At 45.1% G+C, this 22,591-nt stretch overlaps 1 protein-coding gene across 4 annotated transcripts in view; it reads right to left on the bottom strand.

The window, feature by feature from the left end:
* Positions 1–22,591, bottom strand: part of AMPH (amphiphysin) — a 959,953-nt gene that overhangs the window by 503,375 nt on the left and 433,987 nt on the right. The gene's annotated exons all lie outside the window — the stretch shown is intronic.

Below are 22,591 nucleotides of genomic sequence, written 5' to 3'. Positions count from 1 at the left end.
AGCTGGACTGGGACAGAGTAAAAAATTCCGGCTGACTGTGATGGAGTATAGGCGGGATACATGGGACCAAGTCAGGGCCACTGAACAGAATTTCTTAAAGCCAGTTGCGGAGTGTTGCAAGATGACGCATTGAGGATGCGTCACGCAGTGGTGGTTCCAAGGAGCTGTGAGGTGGGGAAGCGGAGTCTTAGGCCGTTGTTGAGGATGCCGTTGACGAGGTTCTTGCAATGTGAAGTCCTGCTCGAAGATGCGTCGCACACTAGCAGTTCTAAAGAAGCTACGTGGAGGTGCGTCACACTGCATCGGTTCTGACCACAACTGAGCTGGCAGGGAACTTTCAGGCCCACTTCCAAGGGTCCAGGACCAGGGTGACACCACATGGGAGGTAAGACAGCAGGCAGATTCCATGTGCTAGGTTCAAGGTGGTTGGAGCCTTTTATGTCCCTGAGGATCTGATCAGGAAGCCAGACAACTAACCCTTGGATCACTTTGGTGGCCCTGGGTTCAATATGCAGGTCTGGTCCATTCACTTAGGAAGCAGAGCAGCTGGGCAGCAGACTGACAGTCCTTCTTGCAGAACAGTCTTTCTGAGTCTTCCATGTGTCCAGAGATGTAATGAAGAGTTGTCTGAGAGTCCAATATTTATACCTGGTGCCCACTTTGAAGTAGGAAAGGTTCTGAAGGTTTCCACCCCTCAGAGGTGCTTAGAATGTTCTGCCTTCCAGCCCTGACATAACTTGTCAGGGTTCACAAAAGACTAGTATCAAACCCTTTGTATGTATGCTGAGGCAGACATGAGCAAGTGATGTGCAAGTGTAGTAAGTGACACCTCCTACCCTATATCAAGTCAGAGATGGCTTATTCTACCAACATGCAATCTCTTTTGTCTCACTGCCTGGGAGCAATACACAAAGACCAACTGCCAACTACAACTAGTCATGTGACCCAGGATACATGCTGCAGGCACCAAATGGTTAGGACAAGACAATAATGACTTTCTAAAAGTGGCATTTTGAGAATTGCGTCTTAAAATCTGACTTTACCATTACAGAGGGCTTTGGATTACAATTCTTTGGACACCAAACTCAATAGTCCTACTTACTATCAATTGAAAGTTTGCACTTATTAAATGTAATAATGCAACCCAATGTTATTCTATAGGAGAGGGAGGCCTTGCAGTAGTAAAAAATGAATTGAGGAGTTTCTCTCTATCAGAACATGTAAACATTAAAAGTACACATGCAACCTTTCACATAGAGTGCACCCTGGTCTATTAGCTGCTTGGGGCCTATGCTAGGCATGACTTACATGTATTTTGAAAAAATGTGTGGTAAAAGGTTTAATGTGTCAGGTCATCCTACTTAGGTGGATGGCACAATTAGTGCTGCAAGCCCACTATTAGCATTCAATTTACAGGCCCTGTAAACATGTAGTACCACATTACTAGAGACTTACAATTAAATATAATATGCCAATTGGGGGTAAGCTAATTTCACCATGTTTAAAGGAGAGAGGACAGGGGAAACATCCATTACTACGCGGTCTTTACACCGCACTACAATTACAACGCTGCTTTAACAACGCAAGTCGTTACCACGACTTGCGCTGGATGGCGCTCTAGGCTAAGGAATAGTAGATTTACTATTCCAACACCTTCCCTACTGTACGTAGGCTGGTTTTGGAATAGTAAATCTTACTATTACTAAGTCCAGCACCCTACAGCACAAGTCGTGGTAACGACTTGTGTTGTAAAACCAGCGTTGTAATGGTAGTGCGGTGTAAAGACCGCATTGTAACATCATACATCCGAGGACAAGCACTTTAGCACTGCTTAGCAGTGTTGAAATGGGCAGAGTCCTAAAAGCCAACAAAAAGGCGTTCAGGAAAACATGAGGGTGACAGCAAACAGTTTGAGGATGACCCTGAAGAAATGGTGAAGTTCAACACATACGAACACACTTGGTATAATTTTGTCTCCATTAATCAGAACCAGCAAAGGCCACATATTTCTGAAGTATTCAGGCCATACAGAATCTATGGCCTGATGTTCAAAGGGTTTTTCCCTTTCTTAGTCAATGGGAAATTGATGCAAGAAACACATTGTCAGTGCCCAACAGAACCAATACAAAGGTGATATTTCCTTTGTCACATAACTATAATTTATCTACTACGTTTTTATGAAACTATAGAAATTAAATACTTTCAATAGAGTTACAAACACAACAGGATAGCACATCTTATGGCGCCTGCTTCACCAGTCACCATGTCTCTAAACACGCTGTCTTTTGCCTTGACTGTTGGCTATTGTGTGTCGGGTTGAATGTAAAAGTAGACCAAATTAGATAATTAAACAAAAGTCAAAGAGCCTCAGTTTATTTTTATGTAATCCTGTTGCATGTACTTTGTTATAAGACATTGCAAATTCTTTGTGCAGTGTTCAATGAGGATACAATATGGTCATGCAAACAGTTCTAATCATGAGGGTGAGATTCACAAAGATGTTCCCATTATTGATTCTGAAGTACGTCAAAAAGTGTCAGATGTCCCATCCACCCTCTATAGAGTGTATGGAAGCCTTATACACTCTAAGTTCCTTTCTGAGTTTCACAGACAGGGTATTCTGTCACAAACGTAGACCAAACCATACTCACTATATTATGAGTCGAGTAAACCGTCATCTTTGTGGCAGCGATGTCCCAGCTGGCTCTGCCTTCGAAAAACGTACTCTGATGGGACAACAGAGTAGTGGCCGATGGAGTGGGACATCAGACTGCAAGCCCTATTTAGAACGGACAGACTAAGGTATTTACTTTCTGTCCATCACATCCAGGAACAACCTGGCAGTCTCGAACACAGAAAAAGAAAAATGACGTCCAGGCTTCAGGAAATTGTCAGTCCAGTCCTGAGCAGAAAAAGGAATTTTAAACAATGAAAAAGTTATGGGAACGTCGATACCAGTAGTAACTATCACCGCTGTAGAAAACCTTTGAAAAGTCTAGTTTTACTAGAAGAAGTAGGTGAGGTGAGCAATAGCCGTTTTAAATGGAGTACCATTTATAGCCATGAATCTATGCAGTGACAGTAAATCAATGCTATGTTTGTTCCTACCGTTTAAGATGATAATAATGCATTTTTTTGCTTACATCTAAATGATTTAAGAGATGATGAGTGGGTTCGCTTGAGGTAGAATCAACAGCTTGAACTATGAAATAATAAGACGGCGAAAGCCTCGTCATTTGGGACAGAACAGACTTCTGCTTCTTTGTTAGGCACAACTCTGTTATGTCTCACAGGGACATGATAAACTATGCACAGTGTATAATAATGGCCTTTGAAAAAATTACTTATTTGCATTTCTGAAATGTTAATTCCGCACTTATTTTACTATTTTTTCGACCATAGCACCACTGCTTAGTGAAACGCAAGTACCTGGTATTTGGAAAGTCATGCTCATTTGGTGAATTATGTGTATGCTCTTTGCCTTTTATAATATTACCTCCTTAACCCCTTTCCTCATGTCCTTGCTTACATGTGAGGTGGCATCCACCTTGTGCAGACACCTCCTCCACCCAACTCAAAGCAAATCTAGCACCATTTTTATCTCTACACTTCTCCCTCCTGCGAGCATTTACCTGGCTGTATCCCACAGGATGGGTGGACTCGTTCCACAATGCTCCTGTTTTTTGTTGTCAACTTTTAAGAGACACTTGTGTCCCATGGTGTTGCTGGATTGGTTGCTGGTGTGCGCAAGACTGGAGTGAAAGATGAGGTCTAAGCAGTCATGTGAGACACTTTCCTTTCCCCAATCCTCAGCAATGCTGTGGGGGTAAGGAAGCTGGCAACAGTGTGACCTACCAGCCACCAGGGCTGACTGGTAAAGAAAAGAGGCTTGGGCACCAAAATAAAAGTGGCCTATTTATGAATCAGCTAGAAAGTGGCCAATGTTTGCAAACAGGGTAGTTTTGAACTTGTGAAGTGATGCTGTATAAGTGCTTTGCAAAGTATGAAAGCCTGCACGGATTTGAGTATTCAGCAGGGAATGTTTGTTTTGATATCAGGGAAATCAACATTGCAAACTGGCCCAGCAGACCATAAAATTGGCCCACAAACAGCCAACAAACACTGCCCTATCAGACCAGCCCGTTAGGCACTGCCTGATTTCCTCATTGGCCAGTCTGACCCTGGCTGCTATCTCTGTGGATCCTGCATGTCAGAGAACAAGCTTAGTGGCGTGGCTGCCATTTTTAGGTCTCGCCTATTGTTGCAGCGCGCATGTGCTTTGCGAGGCATGCAGTGTATACTATAGCAGGAAAGCTTTGTGGAAGCTCCGCCTACTCTCCACCCATTTTTTTGATTGGCTTAGGTTGTAAATGCTGCCTTCTGATTGTTTTTAGGCTTGTTAGTACCACCTTCTGATGGCCATGTTCTAATTTGTATCCTTCCCTGGCTAATGGCCCCTTTACTCCAACACTATTTTCTTCCCTTTGTTCGACCCCCACCGTCCCCTCCCATCGTCCGTGACTTTACGCCTATCCCCCTCACCCCCCCCCACTCCCGTTCCTGCCTTCTTGGACGCCCGCGCTCCCATTTTTAATTCAATAAGGCTCACGGAAATACGATACCTATTGCATTACAAATGCTTGTTTGTTGTGGGATTGGCTGGGTGAATTTGCACTCTATTTGTGTGTTACGCTGCTGATGGCTTATTTTGCCTGACCAAAACCTTTTCCCGAACACAATACGTAACTGCTACTGCCCATTTACAAACACACAACCCTCTTTCCACTGTGTTTAAAAGAGGCCAGACGGATGCAAGCTCACTTTTTGAGCAAAACCTTCACCCTATGTCTCCCGCCTAATGGTGACGTTGTCTGTGGTGCAAGCGGGCACCGTACCTCCCCTCCTGCAGTCCGATGCCTTCTGGCCCACCCGCCCGTGCCTTGTTTTTAAAGGTCATTGCCAAGGCGTAAGTGTATCAGATGGCTGCTAGTCACCGTGACCCCGTGTTTTCAGCGCCCTGCTACCAGGCATGGTTGCTAGGCATGTTAATCCGGTTGTTTCAAGTGAAGTGAACCGAGACTACACTTTCCAGGATGCAGTGATAAAACTCTCAGACTAACACCAGACGTATGTGTGACATGAGGCTCTCTGGGATGAGTTGGGATGTGGGTAGGGAAGGGGGGGTTTACTACCAATCACGTACTGAGACACCCTGGCTCCGGTGGCATACGCCATGGCGATGATGCAATGAAGCCCTCTCTGGTGGTCTCCAGGTAAATACTACTGACACCGGAACAGTGCCATCAAACCAGCTCAGTGCCAAGACTGGCATCACAGGCAGCGCGTGCATCCGTTCCGTCAGTACCACCATTTACCCTTAATTTGTAATTTTTTGGTCGCAGAAGAGGGTGTTTTCTTAGCTAAGGTTTCAGAGAGAGGAATAATTTCATCAGAGCCAGAAGTTAAGATATTTATTCATGTCACTTCCCCTCCAGTGTTGTAAACAAAGTATCCTGGATACTTTATTCAAGGCCAAAAGGGAAATGAGTGTTAGGGCGCACTTCGTGTTCTTATCTGTATTTGCCACCCGGATTCCCTGTTTTCACTTCTCTGTCTAGGTTTCGTTTCTGCTGCTTTTGTTGTCTCTTCTCTCTTTTGCTCTTTCTTTCTCTCCCTCTGTCTCTTCTATTATTCTCTGATGTCTGCACCGGTCTCATTTCCCTTTTCACTTATTCTCTCCCTCTGTATTTCTCCTTTAATCTCTACCTTTATCTTCGTTTCTTCCCTCGCTCATTCTCTTCTGTCACATGAATTCTCTCTCTCTCTCTCTCTCTATCCTTATCTCGTTCTCTCCCTTTGCCTGTTCTAGATACATATGTTTGTATTTGGCCATTATGCACTCCCGTGGTATATTCAAGGCGCCTTCCACTGTGTACTTGGGTGAAGGGCATCTTTTCTGCATTTTTTGGTGATTAGTTTGCCGCTGGTGTTATCAGCGAGGGAGAGGACCACTGCTTCCTCCATTAAAATGTCAGGTGAAGTGAGTCTTATTGGAAGCATTTAATATCAAAACACATAATAGCCCCCGCACCTCACGTGGGTCAAGTGGTCGTTTCCCTCCCCCCACATTCAGATAACTTTAGTAACTAAACACACTGCGGACCGCACCAGGACATCCTCGCTATTATCACAGCGGATGGCCTTGGGGGGTTCGGTTCTACAATGGGGTAAGTGTTACTAACAAACAGGCCTTTTCCCCTGAAAGGCTGGTGGGCCTGGTGCAAAGTCGGTAATTGCCCTGTAGAGTCTGGGAAAAATGAACCAGCCTTTCAGGGAGTGGGAAAAGACTGCAGCACAGTCAGTGAAAGGCCTTGGGGCAACTGGGCAGATTAAACACAGGGCCTTTGCAACTGGAAGGATACTAGGTCTGGGGCAGCCTCATCCATGCCAGACAACGCCTGACCGGCGTTAGGCTGTACCCTGGCTTTACCTGCCTTTCAAAGACATCAACCTGTGAGGCAGTGTCCTTTTTAGGTTTCGCCTGTCGAAAGCTGCACAAGCAGCGTTTCGCGCAGGCAAAATCTTTAGTCTAGAGTATGTGTGTGTAGTCCCGCCCCTCTGTTCCATTGGCTAGCTCCATAAATGGAGGCTAGCCATTGGAACAGAGATATGTCCGTCAATGCCGGAGCAGATTCGTGGGCGTTCCCGAGAATTTTAGGCTTTTGCCCACGTCATGCGGCTGTGGGCATGGTTTTTTTTTTAAGCTTTGTTTTCGCCATTTCGGAAGTGTCCTTTGCAGGGGTGGGTTGCGCGATGTCCCGCTGTCGGTTCCCGCCCCCCTCCCGCTGTCCTTGAGCCCGTTCCCGCCCCCCCTCCCGCTGTCCGTTTGCCCGTCCCTCCTCCCGCTGTCCGTGAACCCGTCCCCCCTCCCGCTGTCCGTATGCCCGTCCACCCATTTAAAGGACTGGTGCCACTGCCAACTAATGATAGCTGCGCGCTTGAAAGCATAAAACAAATAAAATGTTCTCTGCAGCAGTTCATCGGGTCGCTGAGTTACCGCATTGTTAACCCCATAATTAAAACAATTAATGGCCAAGAAGAGAGCAGAAACACTGGTGGAATGGAAGCTGGCCGTGGGTAGCGGTGTTACGCGTAGCAAGGGTGAGCCAGGCCCTAATCCAAGCAAGAAAAGTACCCGCCCCCATCTCACTGTCTCCTAGTTTCATAGTAAGAAGACAACACCAGCAGCTGTTTGGGGTATATTGGGCCCCTGACACCCGTGGCCCTAGGTGCCATTGCGCCTGCTGCACTGTTGCTAGCTACGCCCCCGAGTGTGGGAAAGTTTCAGACCCCCAAGGGCTGGCTGGGTAGGAAGGCACCGGCGTAAGGACCCCGTGGAGTCTGGTTCGCCAGGGTTGCACTGTGTTGACAGCAGGCAGGCTCGCGCACCGAGTATGGAGTCCCAGTTATGGCTGCGCAGTGTCTGCAGGGATCGCTCCACATACTAATCGCCAGAATGTGAGGATTAACCGGGGGCGTCGAACATCGGAGGGTGACCCATGCAGCCGGAAGCCCCCGGGCAGCCAAGGATTAAAGGGTAACGAGCGATTCTCATTTCCTGTCTCTTAATCTTTGCTTCGGATTTAGCAGCGTCATAAAATGCCTGTAAGTGCTGGTGGAGTCCCACGGCGAGAATGCACTTGAGGTTGTAATTCTTAACATACCTCAGAGGGACGATCACCTACTGCTGAGATTTGTGTTGCCTGAAGAACTGCCTCGGGCTTTCAACCTTCCTAGGTTGATTAAAATCACCCTTCCAACGTTGATAAAAACATTGGCTTAACTACAGTTACTCCATGTCACTCAAGACGTATTTTCGATTCGGAGGCTCTATATGTGACATTGTTACCAGTGGTATTGTTGCTTTGCATGGTAGCGCAGTACTGAAGGTGACAGTTTACTTTTCAGCACACAGTGAGTTTACTGCTGCTGTTTACATACGCTGATCTTTCTGTCGGGTTTTACAGCACTGTGTTGCCTTGAGCGCTGCGAAGGTCTTCGGGTGGCATGTTGGCACTACATGAAATACTTATCACAAGGACGTTAAACAGCAGTGTGCATTCTACTGTGACAATTACATGCTCATCCCTGTTGCATGCTGGAGTGTGCAGGCTGATCTCACGACACACACAACATGCTATTCTGTGCACACAGCTCATCTTTGGCACGCTTCTGTTGCGATATACGTTCACTAAGTAGCTATCCGCGGCTCCTTCTTGGAGCTAGGTCCATAATGCATAAAAATACCTATAATGGGCTCCTCTTGGGAACACAAACGTTTCAATTACGCCGTGCGGGTAACATTGTTACAGATTATTCCACCTCTTGAGCATGGAAGTAACATTTGTTTTTATTGTGAAAGAATGTAGAGATTGTCTGGTTTTACTTTAAAGGCCGTAGATAAATTCGCATATTCGGTTGAACGTTGGTATGTAACCTGCAGGATACCCTTTTAACCGGCGCCTATGTAGAATTCCGTGCTTACTTTGGTATGCCTCCATTGAAAGAATCTTTTATATCTACTCGTCGCCTCAAATTTGCCTTCTGTTTTTATGATCGCTTATGCTGATCTGTGCAGAATTTGTGGTCACAGACTTCATAATCGTGTGCAAGATCTATTAAGTAGGTGGTTGAGTTGGGGGGTGGAGGGTGTCAATTAGAAATAGAGAGCTTCAGCGAGAGACCTGTTGGTAACATTTTCGAACCCCGTCGGTAGGGTTGCGAACAAATAGCATAAAATAACTCAGCGGGTAAGGGTTAATGCTCCTGCAGCTGGGAAGTGCACGGCACGCACGCCCCTGTCCTGATTGGAGTACTCCTCACTTTGATCTCATGGAACACCCTTTTGGACATTGCGGTATGGATAGTACTAGTGCCTTTAAGGGAGGTTCTGCCATTAGTTGTTTACCATGCCAGAGATTAAACTATTGGCATTGTAAATGACAATGCCATTTATTTATCTGTTTTCAAAACCAACACATAAATACAAATGTTGTCATTTACAATGCCAATAGCTCAAACTTTTCAAAAGGCGAAACCATTGCATTGTAAATGCTTGTTCACTTTAGCATTCTCTAGATTCCAGGACATAGAAATTGTCTTTCACGAGCACCCGTAGACAATAATATTTGTTTCAAATCTAGTATTTTCAGTGATATGACCACCGAAGGCCCTGATTTTATATTAAAAATATAGCTTAGGACTAACCACTTCCCGCTGAAAGGCAATATTTCTCTCCCACACCTGGCGTGTCACGCAGTTTGGTGCTTACTTTCCCTCCATGTTAAACAATAGTAAATGTTTCAGCACCCAGGCTAATTAATGTGCTGCATAGCTAAAAACATATATGGCTCCAAAATGAGGCGGATTGCATTGCAAATGCTTGTTCGTCATGTACCTGATCCGGGAAAGTCCCAGAAGAGGTAGGATACTGCTGTGGCTTCGATCCAGGCAATCTGTTGATGCCCTTGAGCCTTTCTGGTAGCTTGGTTGGAAGGTTAAGTGGGAGGGGCCGAGGCTCCTGCTAGGAAATTAGAGAGCGGTCTCTCCCCATTACATATTCTCAGTTTCAATGATGCCTTTCAAAAAGGTGTTTTGAAATTATCCTATCTAGTTTCTCACATGATAATATTTCAAGAACATTGCGTGGTGAATCACAGACTGCTAAAGGACTGAGACATTCGCCCCTCAAAAGTAAAAAAAAAAAAAGACACTGATTTCGTAATAAATTGATCTCATGCATGGCTGGGTGTCAGAGAAACCAGAGCAAAAATATCCTGTTTGTGATCAGTGTTATTTGTTGCTTATTTGTTTCGCTGACTCTGACACTATACTTTTGGTGATTACATTTCATTAGTACAAAGCAGACATCTTGTTCCTTGGATGATGGAAAGTGACCTTCGCTGCAGTGAAGCCTGATTTCAAAGCCCCTTGTTTGCTTTCACTGACTCGTGTACAGCACATAATTATTCTCTTGCATTCAATTACCGAACTATAGAAGGTTAATTTATTAGTATGTTGCCTTTTATATTTTAGTTGCAGTTTAGACAAAAGTCTAACTGTACTACTCATTATCTCGGAGTGAGATAAATACATATGCAATAAATACCTCCTATTCCAAGTCGCTCCAAGAAAAATGAGGAACTACATGATAAATTGGTAGGTTCTGCATCAAATTCTGCGTGTGACTGAATTTGCCGGGGGCCATCTCTAATGAAGACAGAACCTGAAGCGTTAATTTAAGCAATGCCCTTTGTAGCTCGATCTGGAGCAGCAATATTTTACCACCTCAGACAGTGCTAAATGTCACTGAAACTTTAAATAAGTGTGCTGCTTTTGCATGAAATCTAGCAGCATTTGTTGCCATCTCCAAAGTAATTACAAAACACAACAGAACGCTATACAGTAACATAACAAAAACCAAAATAATAGCGCAAAAAATAGCAGGACATAATTGTCGAGTCGTTCCTGACTCAATGACCACGCGGACAACGGTTTCTGGGGAGCTTCTTTATTTAGGTCCTACAGCTCTGGTGGTCAGTGGTGAACTGCCCCTTATTCCCCCAGCTCCTCCCTTTCCTCCCGCCCTCGGCTTTCCCTCGGGCTGGTCCTAGTGCCTGACCAGTGTGGTCACTGGGCACTGTCCATTCCTAGCCATTCACAACATTACATCTCCCCCCTCGGTGGATGATGACACAGTGGCATTGTCCCTGGTCAAGTCACGAGTTCGTTTCTTTACGGTTCTTCAATCAGGCGCGATGGTTTCTTGATCACCCGTCTGGGGCGTGCTTGGGGGTCGGAGTTGTCACTCTCATTCTCGTCAGTGAGTCCACTGGGCAATGGGCTGTTGATTGTCAGTGTCTCGCGGTCTTCTGGCTCCGCTTTCGGATCAGCCAGCAACTCGGTGACATTGGGTCCGCACTTTTTGAAGTATGTCACGTTTCTGGTGAGTCGCTTCCCTTCGGCCTCTGCTGTGATCATGGTTCCTTTCTGTTGGATCACTTTGAGGGGAATCTCACTGTATCGACAGTCTGTCTTCCGGTGTTGCTCTTGTCTCGCTAGCACCCAGTCTCCTTCCTTTATTTGCGGGGGGGCCGCGTGGCGTCGCTCATCCGCATAGTCTTTCATCTTTTCCTTCTTTTCTTTGTCTCTTGCCGCGATCTCTTCGTGCTCAGAATCAGTGTCCAGTTCTGGCGCCGTTGGGGTCATCATTGGTATTCTAGTGCGCACCGGGCGTCCTAGCATGACGGTAGCGGGACATTTGCCCGTGGTAGAATGGGGCGTGTTTCTATATGCCCGCAGCACTTCGTCAAGTGCTGTCTGTATGCGCCTCCCGGTGATTTCTGCTTGCTGGAAGGTCCTCTTGATCGTGGCCATGAAGCGTTCAATCATTCCATTGGCTTGTGGCCAGAGCGGCGTGATCTTGCGGTGCGTGAAGTTGAGGTGTTGTGCGAACTCAGCAAAGTCGTGGCTATTGAACGGTGGTCCATTGTCCGACTTCACCACTAGGGGGATTCCCCATGCGGCGAAGACCTCGTCTAGGATGGGTATGGTACTTGATGCTTTTGTGGAACCGCACAATTGGGCGATGGGGAATCTAGAGTACTCGTCCATGATGACTAGGACGTATTGGCCCGATTTGATTGGCCCAAAGAAGTCAATGGCGATGTGTTGCCAGACGCCCTCCGGTAGTGGGGACATTTGCAGTGGTGCAGGGGGGTCCGGACGACTCACGAGTTGACATTGCGGGCAGTCCTTTAGTGTCGCCTCCACCATTTGGTCTAGGGTTGGGAACCAGACTCTTTCGCGGAGTGCTCTTTTTGTAGCTACCACACCCCGATGTCCTTCATGCGCTAAGTGAATGACTCCTTGTCTGAGTTCTCGTGGTATTACTATTCTTTTGTCTCGTAGAATGAGTCCATTGGCAGCGATCGACAGGTCTTCATGGACGTGTTTGAATGCCGCCATGTCCGTGTCGTTTTGTCCATTGCTTGGCTGGCGTCTCCAGCCATTAGTTTGGATCAAGTTCTTTACTTCCTGCAAAGTGGCATCCTTTTCGGTCGCGTCGCAGATGGCATCTAGGGGTACCGCCGGAGGTCTCGCTTGATTCACTACGAAGTGAATGTATTCGTCCGCTATTGATTGTTCTGATTTGTCATCTTTGATGGGGTGTCGTGACATGTAGTCGGCCGGGTTTGCATCTTTGCCAGGCTTGTGGATGATGGTATATGTATATTCTTGCAATCTTAGGCCCCACCTCTCTATTCTTGGTGGCATTTTTGCTTTTGGGTTTCCAAAGATCGTGGTCAGGGCTTGATGATCAGTTATGAGTGTGAAGTGCTTCCCAAAGATGAAGATGTGGAAGTGTTCACACGCCCAGACGACCGCCAGGCTTTCTTTTTCTGGTTGCGAGTAGGCTCTCTCAGTGTCCGTCAGGCTTCTGCTCGCATACGCTACTATGTGCCTTTGGTCTTCTTCCCTGTCATACTGGGCTAGGATGGCTCCGAGCCCTACCGGACTGGCGTCTACTGTTATCTCTGTCTTCATTGTGGGGCTGAAGTATGCTAAATTCTTTGCTGTTTCCACAGTTCTCTTAATTTCGCGAAATGCTCCTTCACACTGGGTGGACCACTGGAAGGGTTGCCCTTGTTTAGTGAGCTTCCTCAGCGGGAAACTTAGTGTAGCATAGTCGGGAATGTATCTTGAGCAGTAGCTGGCCATGCCTAGGAACGAGCGAATGTCGCCCACGTCCCTTGGGCTTGGTGTGTCATTTAGCGCTGCTACTTTTTCTGGGTCAGGTTTCATTCCATTTCCAGAGAATAGGTGTCCAAAGAACTTTAGTGTTGGTTTGTGCAGTTCACATTTAGCCTCGTTGAGTGTGAGGTTCGCGTCTAGCAGGGCTTGACAGACTTGATTCAGCGCTTTGTTGTGTTCAGCTGTCGTTGCTCCGTATACAAGAATGTCGTCACTGTAGTTCAGAACCTGTGGGATGTGGTGTATCGTTCTCCTGATGGCCTCTTGGAATATCTCTGCTGCTGATGACACTCCGAAACTTAGCCTCTTGTATCTGAATAGGCCAAGGTGTGTCGAGAATGTTGTGATGTATCGAGATCGTTCATGCAGCTCTAGTTGATGGTATCCTTTGTTGAGGTCCAGTTTTGAAAACACCTTTGCTCCGTTGAGGGACGTGATCATGTCACTGATGTGTGGTCCAGGATGTCTCTCTCTTTCGATGGCCGTGTTGGGCGCTCTCATGTCTACACACAGACGAACTTGACTCGTTTCTCCTTTCTTTGGGACTACCACGACCGGGGAGACCCACGGCGTCGGCCCTTCCGTTCTCTCAATGATGTCTGCTTCCAGCAGGTCGCTGAGTTCCTTCTCCACGGCTTCTTGTAAATGAAATGGTATTTTCCTGTGGTGTTGCGCCACCGGCGTGACTTGGTCATCTATGTGTAGCTTTATTTGACAGTTCTTCAATTTTCCTAGTCCTTGGAATAGCTTTGGGAACTTTCGGATGAGTGATGGTTTGTCAGTGACCCTGAATAGGATGTCTACCAGTTTCAGACGTTCGGCTGTTGCTAGGCTCAGTAGGCAGTCAGCCTCGGGCCCTTCAATGACGTGGATGTATGCTGGTATTGTCTGACCTTCATATGACAAGTCAGTTTCGAACTTCCCCAGGCATGTTAGTGGCTATACGGCCATGTATGTGTACACCTGCACATAGGCCTCCATTAGTTCGGGTCGGGGATTCATCCGGTGATATTCAGCGGCTGGCAGATAGTTTAACGTTGCCCCACTGTCGAGCACGAACTGCGTGGGGTGAGAGCCAATGTTGATGTCCAGACGCGGGTATTCCTTTAGTTGGTCAAGGTCTGCCACTCGATTGAGGTATTCTTTTCGAGGAGCGGGTGGTGGAGATTGAGATCCTCTGGAGGAGGATCGCCGAGACCGACAGGTCTTGCAGGAGCGGTCGCTTGATTGTGACGACCCCGACGATGAGTCGCGTTTGGCTTCGACGGCTCTGGCATGATGGCAACTTTCTGGGTATCGTCGGTGACTTCCCTTGTGATCACTCTTCGGCACTGCCCCGCACATGCTTTCGAAATGGTTGTCTCTCCCACATTTCCGGCATTTCTCACCCAGCGCTGGGCATGCATCTGCATGTGGATAGTCGTATCCGCATCAGAAGCATTTGCTGTGCTTGTCCGAGCGTCCTTTCGGGTATCTCGTGTCTTTGTGCCCTCTGTGAGACTGGTGGTGGTGTTTGTTAGACCTGGATGAGCGGTCACGTGGCGGAGACCGCCTGTGTTCGTGCCGAGATTGCATCCTGAATGCTTGTTCCGGTCTCTCGCTTTTCCCGCTTTCCATGCTTTTGGCGTAGTCGTCAGCTTGCTCCTCGACTCTCGTCATGTCCACGATTTGTGCTAGTGTGTAGCTTTTCTTCAGTAGCTTGCGTCTTAATGGTTCGGAGAGGCAGCCTTCGATGACTCTTAGTCGCAGAGCGTCTTCCTTTGAAAATTTGTCAAACTCGCAGTGTTTCGCTAGGCGGTTCAGACGAGTCACGAACGCCTCCATCCGTTCCCCGCGCTCTTGCACCGCTCTGTTGAGGGTGTACCTCTCAAAATCGACGTTCTTTCTGTGCAGGAATTTACCATTCAGCGCTTCTCGTGCTTTTGTGTAGGACTCCAACGCTTCTTCTGGCAGTTCTTTCAGGACCCGGCCTCCGTCCCTGCCAATCAGGTTCCTGAGGAAAAGTAGTTGTCCTTCCTCGTCAGTTATCTTGGAAGCTTTTATGAAGTCGTCGAAGTCTTCAATCCATTCTTGCCACCGCAGGCTCATGCTCCTGCCGGATTCGATAATGAGGGGTTCAGGGCGCCGCAGGAGAGATGCTCTCGACATGCTTTCAGGGAGAGGGTCGGTCATTGTTTGCTCGTAGTGTCTGCTGCCTACTTCAGTCCGTCTATCCTCTTTGATTCGGTCTCGTTGCACTCACCAGTGCTTGTTTGGCGTTTCCGTTGCACTCGCCAGTGCTTGTTTATCCTCTTCTATGCACTCGCCGGTGTTTGTTGATGAACTGCGTTGCACTCACCAGTGCTTGTTTGGTGTTTCCGATTTTTTTTTTTTCTTGCACTCGCCAGTGCTTGTTTATCCTCTTCTGTGCACTCGCCAGTGCTTGTTTATCCTCTTCTATGCACTCACCAGTGCTTGTTTGGTGTTTTAGGGCCTTTGCCTGACCCTAAAATGGCCGCCGGGAATCCCTCGCAGGGGATTGGTTGAAGCCGCCTGACTTCAAGATGGCCGCCGGGAATCTCGTTTCCGGCGGGATTTCGGCCGATCCCAGGCAATCGGCTGCCGGGAGTCTGGCTGGGTCGGCTATTTCACTCACCGGGGCCGCTGAAGACAGGTAACAGTCCTTCTTCTTTACTTTTTTCACCGCCGAGGTGGGCACTCGGTGGGTGGTGATCTCGCCACGCTTCTGCCGCCGAGGTGGGCACTCGGTAGGCTCTTCTCTGGCTCTCGGTGCCGCCGAGGTGGGCACTCGGTAGGCTCTTCTGTGGCTCTCGGTGCCGCCGAGGTGGGCACTCGGTAGGCGCGCTCCTGGGTCCCGGTGCCGCCGAGGTGGGCACTCGGTAGGCGCGCTCCTGACTCTCGGTGCCGCCGAGGTGGGCACTCGGTAGGCGCGCTCCTGACTCTCGGTGCCGCCGAGGTGGGCACTCGGTAGGCGCGCTTCTGGGTCTCGGTGCCGCCGAGGTGGGCACTCGGTGGGCGCTTCTTATCTTATTTCGCCGCCGAGGTGGGCACTCGGTGGGCGCTTCCGGTCCGCTGTTGCCGCCGAGGTGGGCACTCGGTAGGCTTTCACTGCAGGGCACTGCAGGGGTCCACACGCGCAGGCTGCGATTATCGTCGTCGCCAGTTGTCGAGTCGTTCCTGACTCAATGACCACGCGGACAACGGTTTCTGGGGAGCTTCTTTATTTAGGTCCTACAGCTCTGGTGGTCAGTGGTGAACTGCCCCTTATTCCCCCAGCTCCTCCCTTTCCTCCCGCCCTCGGCTTTCCCTCGGGCTGGTCCTAGTGCCTGACCAGTGTGGTCACTGGGCACTGTCCATTCCTAGCCATTCACAACATTACATCAACCAGTCATATTAGAAGGCAGTACAACAGTATACACTACAGTGCAATAATAGTCATAATTCAGCACAAAAATACGCCAGCACAAAAAATAGCACAACACTTCACATAAAAAACAAATGCAACACAGCAAATATGCACAAATATTCTTCACATAATACCATCTTTTCAAATCTGCTTTCATAATACAACGGTAAAGGCATTTGCAGAATGTACTGCCTTAACTCCCAACAAGGGTATCACCTAGGACAACTCGAGACATTTTCTGTGCTCTGGCTTTGAGCACATTTAACTGATAAACGTTGCCAGTTTTGACATGATGTAAAAAAAACATACTAAATGCACACAGATTGTACTAAGTCCAACTGAAAAATCTAGCAGGATCATAGTTAAAATGTATTAGGAATTGTGTGTCAAAAACCACTATCTCATTGTAAAGTATTTAGTGAATAGAAAGAAATTAAACTCGAACTTTGAGCAATGCCTGGTATTTGAGTGCCCTGGTCATTCCGTATTTTGAAGTGTTTGACTTTGTGTACATTTTTTTTCCAAGATGGAGTGATCAGTTCCTCCAAAGAGAAGAATTAATATTTAGGTACTATTTTGTGGAGTTGAAAAAGTTCCCTTTCACCAATTAGGTTTCTATTAATTGGTGTGTGTTTCAAATAACCAGTGGAGTCCAGTTTTTATTCAGAAATCTCTGTTAGATTTGATCTTGCAATACGTGTATTGCTTCTTGTGAGGCTGGGCACATTTCAGCTTTTTTGAAACAAAAATATTTTCTTAAATACTTATACTGCAATTGGTGAGTTGTTTCTTACAACGAAGAATGCTCTGTGATTTGATTTGCTTCCTTTGTCAGAGTTTCTAATAAATATTGGTTTGCCAAGAAAATATTTCTTGTTCCCTGAATTGCATGCTAAAATTGAAATTGCTACCCTTAGCTTCACTCGTTGGAGCAGCAAAAGTACAGCAAACAGAGCGAGAATGTAGTTTGAACAAACTGCAACCTCACAGAAGGACTGCTATGCATTGACAAAAGGAGTGCATAGTTAGAAACAAAAAACGCAAAGGCAGTTGCTATATTCCAGCATATTGCATGCCTTCTAGATATAAAACCAAATTTTGAAAAGCTCCAAACTTCCCATTATAATTCAAATATTGATATTCATATATTTGTTTGTGCTTTAAATTAAATATTTGATAATGTCTGCATTTGTTTGATATGTACTTATTTCAGTATTTTTGAGTATTTGTATGAGGTTCAACTAGTAGGAACTGGTAAAACCAAGGTCCTCAGCTTCCAATAGTGACTCAGTGAGGGTCCACAGATGTTAAAAGGTTATGAACTGCTGTCATAAGTAATTTTGACGTATCTCCTGACAGTTTGTTCTCAGATTAACACATATCCCAAACCACACACCTTGACCTATAAGAAAGCATATTTTCTTCCCACTGGGCAATCTCCATGCTTAACCTTAATTTTCAAATTTCTCAAATTAATTCTTAGGTGGAATGGCATTGTCAGTTGAATGTCCCTTTGAAGTAATGGGGAGCTATTCTGATATAACACCTTTCACAAATATTTTGTTGTACCTGGGTTGCCCAAGGTTGGGCTGTTGGGGACAGCATGGTGCCAACTTATCATGACAAAGCCAATGCAAAATTATTGCTATTTAGTTTAATTTTAAGCAAATGTATTTGGGCCCGATTCACAGAACTAACTTAAGACAAAATCCTAAACTTACTACCATTTTGGTATTCACAGAAGGCACTTACTCATTTCGGTATTCACAGAAGTTAGGAGTCCTAACTTTAGGACTCCTAAATGCCTTCTGTGAATACCAAAAGTCTTAAAGTTAGGATTTCTCTCCGTTTAGGAATAGTAAAGTTAGGACTCCTAACTTTAGTACTCCTAAATGCCTTCTGTGAATACCGAAAGTCTTAAAGTTAGGATTTTTCTCAGTTTAGGAGTAGTAAAGTTAGGACTCCTAACTTTAGGACTCCTAAACTGAGAAAAATCCTAACTTTAAGACTTTCGGTATTCACAGAAGGTATTTAGGAGTCCTAAAGTTAGGACTCCTAACTTCTGTGAAAACCGAAATGAGTAAGTGCCTTCTGTGAATACCAAAATGAGTAAGTGCCTTCTGTGAATACCAAAATGGTAGTAAGTTTAGGATTTTGTCTTAAGTTAGTTCTGTGAATCGGGCCCTCTGTTTTGAATCCCCTAAAAAACTGGCAAGAATCCAGCCTTCCTGCTCAATTTTGGATGCCCACATTATATACAATATTGGTAACACTAAACTCTTATCAATGATCATTTGGCTTTATATGAAAAATATCAGTGAAAGAATATCAGTGTTACAAAACTCAATGTCTGGCCATGTCTGGTAAATGTTTTTTTTGCTCTATCACATTCTGTTTCTTGCCCAGCTTTTTTGCACTTCTGCTTTACTTCTGTCTCCCACCCATCAAAGCAAGCATACCTCAGAATTAGAAACAAAACATTTGCATTTTTAATGGACTTTTGCTCTTTTTAAGCAGCTAAAGCTGTGATGTCCTAATATCTGCTTGTGAGAAAGCAGTATGGAATGAATGTGTTAATACCTTTATTGAATCATACTTGCAAAAATATATATTTCATAATAGAATGTCTATATTTGAAATGGGTGATATGGTCAAAATGAGCCAAGAAGATTGCATCATTATCAACCCCTCCTACAAAAGGGTAATATTGTTTTTATTAGTAAAAAATGTAGTAATCCTACTAAAAACTTACATGCTAAACTGAAAAAAGATGATTATGAATTAGGTGGATATTAGCACTGTCAGCAGCACAAAAGACATGGTCTTAAGTTCAGACCATCCAGTGACACTGTAATGTTCTCTCTGCTAAAAACCCACAAATGTTGAGAAAGCCAAAAGGTAGACCTATTCTTAGTAGTATATGGAACGTTACTGAAATTCTGTTGATAAATCATTACTTCCTTGTGTAAGGACCTTAACATCATACAGGCAAGACATGGGGAGATGGTTGAAGGCTTACCAATGACAAACTAATAGCTTATTGCAACCCTGAGCGTATGTTTCCTGTATATGTCCATAAAACATAAGGCCATCATGTGAGATATGACTCTGTTTTTGGCTTAACTCTTATCTTAGTCACACCAACATGCTTACTGAGACTGCTACTTTCATTCTAAATAATGATTACTTTTTATTTAAAGGAAATTACTTTATACAACAACAGGGCACAGCCATGGTCACAGCATTTGTTCCATCAAATGCCAACCTTTTTTGAGAAAAGTATGCTTAGTCTCAGAATCTGGAAGAAGATAGTTATGATGTCCAGATCTGGATAGCATATATAGGTGATTTATTCGATGTATGGACATCATCCAAACACAAGCATATATAATATATGTAAAATTCAACCAAAATCACTGGTGTCTAAGACTTAGTTATACTATACCAGACAGTGTTGAATGTTTGGATCTCCATGTGACAGTACAAAATGATAGACTACAAATACATGACCTACTTCTTCTAACTCAATACATGTAACCTAAAGTTGCTATTCACAGAGTACTACTGCAACAATAACTTATGGTGATTTAATCAGGGCAAAAAGAAATTGCACTTCCCCTGAAGATTATATTAAAACAATTGATGATATGATGTTGAAATTCAAAAGAAGAGTATATACTTTGGCTATTAACAGAGCTTAGAGAGAGACAGCTGATGCACATGATAGAGAAGAATTCATATTAACTAGAAATAAAAAAAGAAGAAAACCTAATCAAGACTCAGAAGATATACCCTTTTTTCAAGGTTCTCCAGACAAAGTGGTGTGAGGCATTATTAAGAAACATTTACTAGAATCTGATACTATTTTGTAAAGACAGGCTGACTTAAAGTTAAACTAACTTTCCTTGGAGCTGAAAGTTTAAAAGACAAACATGCAAGTGGTATATATAAACCATTCAATCCATGTGCTACTTGGTTACCTGAGAAAGGATTTTCCAAATGTACAGAAATATGTGGTACTATCAAAATACAATTTAATATTAGGACATTTCTTAATTGCAAAAGTTCATATATAGTGTCCACAATACAATGTCCTTATGACCTACTATGCATAAGAGGGACCAATAGTTAGTTTTAAATTGGAATTGCTAAATACATTGGAACTATCAGGAGTGTGGGAAAATTCCTATAGCACTCACAACATAGAATACTGCAGCGTTAATCCCTCATGACCATTTGGCCATTTACATCCAAAGAAGAAACATGAGAGGTGGAAACTAAGAGTTAAAATTATGCTAATTGGAGTCCAAAATTACAATTAAATTGGAAACAATATTTATTTATTTATTTATTTTTGACACTTGTAAAGCACACTGTTACCTTACGGTGTCCTGGCGCTGTCTTGATAACTCCTGAAACTAAATGCCCAGGTTAATTTACAAAAAGCCATGTTTTTAGCTTTCGCCGAAAGGACATAAGCTCGGGGGACAGTCGGAGTGCCGCTGGAAGGGCATTCCAGGCCACCGCCGCCCCTCGGCTAAAACTCCTGCCTCCCCAACACACTTTTCTGATGCGTGGGGTCTTGATCAGTCCCAGAGTAGCTGACCTCAATAGTCTACCAGGTTTGTGCCAGTGAAAATATTGCCCCAGGAATGCTGGACCTATACCATGGATCGCCTTAAAGACAATGCACATGCTTTTAAATAGGATCCGCTTCCTTACTGGCAACCAATGTAATTTCACTAGTTCGTGGGAGATGGACGCAAATTTGGGCAAGCCTGTAAGCAGGCGCGCTGCTGCATTCTGCAGTATTTGTAACTTGCTGAGTACTCCTTGCTGGGCTTCAAGGAGCAAACTGTTACAGTAATCCAATCGTGAGAGCACCAAAGCCGTCACCACTGTTTTTTTACATTCCCCTGGAAAAAACGGGAGAACCTTCCGAAGGATTTTCAATGTCCAGTGGATGGATGAGGCCAAGGCGTTTACCTGAGGTTTATAAGAGAGTTTGTCATCTATGATAACCCCCAGGTTCTTAACCTTATTAACAGGAGTGGGAAGAGTCCCCATCTCTTCTGGCCACCAGCCCGGGCCCCAAAAATTGGCCGTAGAGCCAAACAGAATCACTTCGGTTTTAGCCGAATTGAGTTTTAGACAATTTCCGGCCATCCATTTGCTCACAGCTTTCATGCATTCCTGGAACTTGCTGGCCATGTCATTCTCCCTCCCTGGTAGCAGTGACACCGCAATCTGAGTGTCATCTGCGTAGGAGGTAAGTTCAAACCCATGGGAGCGGATGACTGGGGCCAGGGAAGAGACGTACACATTAAACAAGGTAGGGCTAAGTGAGGAACCCTGAGGGACCCCACAAGGTGGTCGAAAGGGTTTCGACTCAAAGTCCCCTAGCGCGACTACCTGGACCATATTGGTTAAAAAAGATCTCAGAATGTCTAAAGCCTTCCCCTAAACCCCACATTCCTCCAGCCGGTCCACCAAGATGGTGTGGTGGACCGTATCAAAGGCCGACGACAAATCCAGCATGGCCAGGGCCGCCCGACCTCCGGAGTCCATCACCTTCCTGACCTCTTCTGTTGACTTGATCAGGGCGGACTCGGTACTGTGGCCTGGTCTAAACCCATGCTGTGAGATGTCTAGCCCCTGAGTGGTTCCTAGGTGTGCACTAAGCTGGATGTTCATAATCCTTTCTATGATCTTGGCCGGCATAGGAAGTCTGGAAATTGGCCGATAATTGTTGGGGTCCGAGATGTCCAAATTGGGCTTTTTTAATAGCGGCTTAATAGGGCCCAAAGTCTTAAATCTGGAGGAGGGATTATTATATTTTCTTTACACCTAAACTTTGTTAGGTACATAGAAGTTATTGAGTATATAAAATGTATGCTGGACCAAGATATGTGTGGAATTCTAGGAATACCCCATTATACAAAATTGTTTGATACATATAACATATAATACCGACCCCTAACTTTTTTTTATCAATTGTTGGTCCTGTGTTATGTTATTCTAGCAAATTGCTATTTCGGGTGAAATGTTGTAGGTAGCTATTTATTGCATTATATCAGTCAAGTCTGAAGCACTACCCATTATGTTTCATTGTATATTATGTTTTGCATGTATGTAGTGATATAGAAGATATATACATTAGCTACGATTGTTTGTTTATATTGCGATAATGAAGTCATATTTTACATTCTTATTATGTTACAATAAGACTGTGTACCATATAGTGTTTCAATAAAAATGATAATCTATCGTTCTTAAATTGAATATATGCTACATGCCAATGGAACTCTAGAACATACGATGGGAAATGCAATCATTAACCTCTATCCTCAGCTCACACTACAACAAACAGGA

Source organism: Lissotriton helveticus, chromosome 4_1 (assembly GCF_964261635.1).
Source record: "Lissotriton helveticus chromosome 4_1, aLisHel1.1, whole genome shotgun sequence".
In the NCBI taxonomy this organism is placed as follows: Eukaryota; Metazoa; Chordata; class Amphibia; order Caudata; family Salamandridae; genus Lissotriton; species Lissotriton helveticus.
This window is presented reverse-complemented; position numbering and strand designations above follow the sequence as displayed.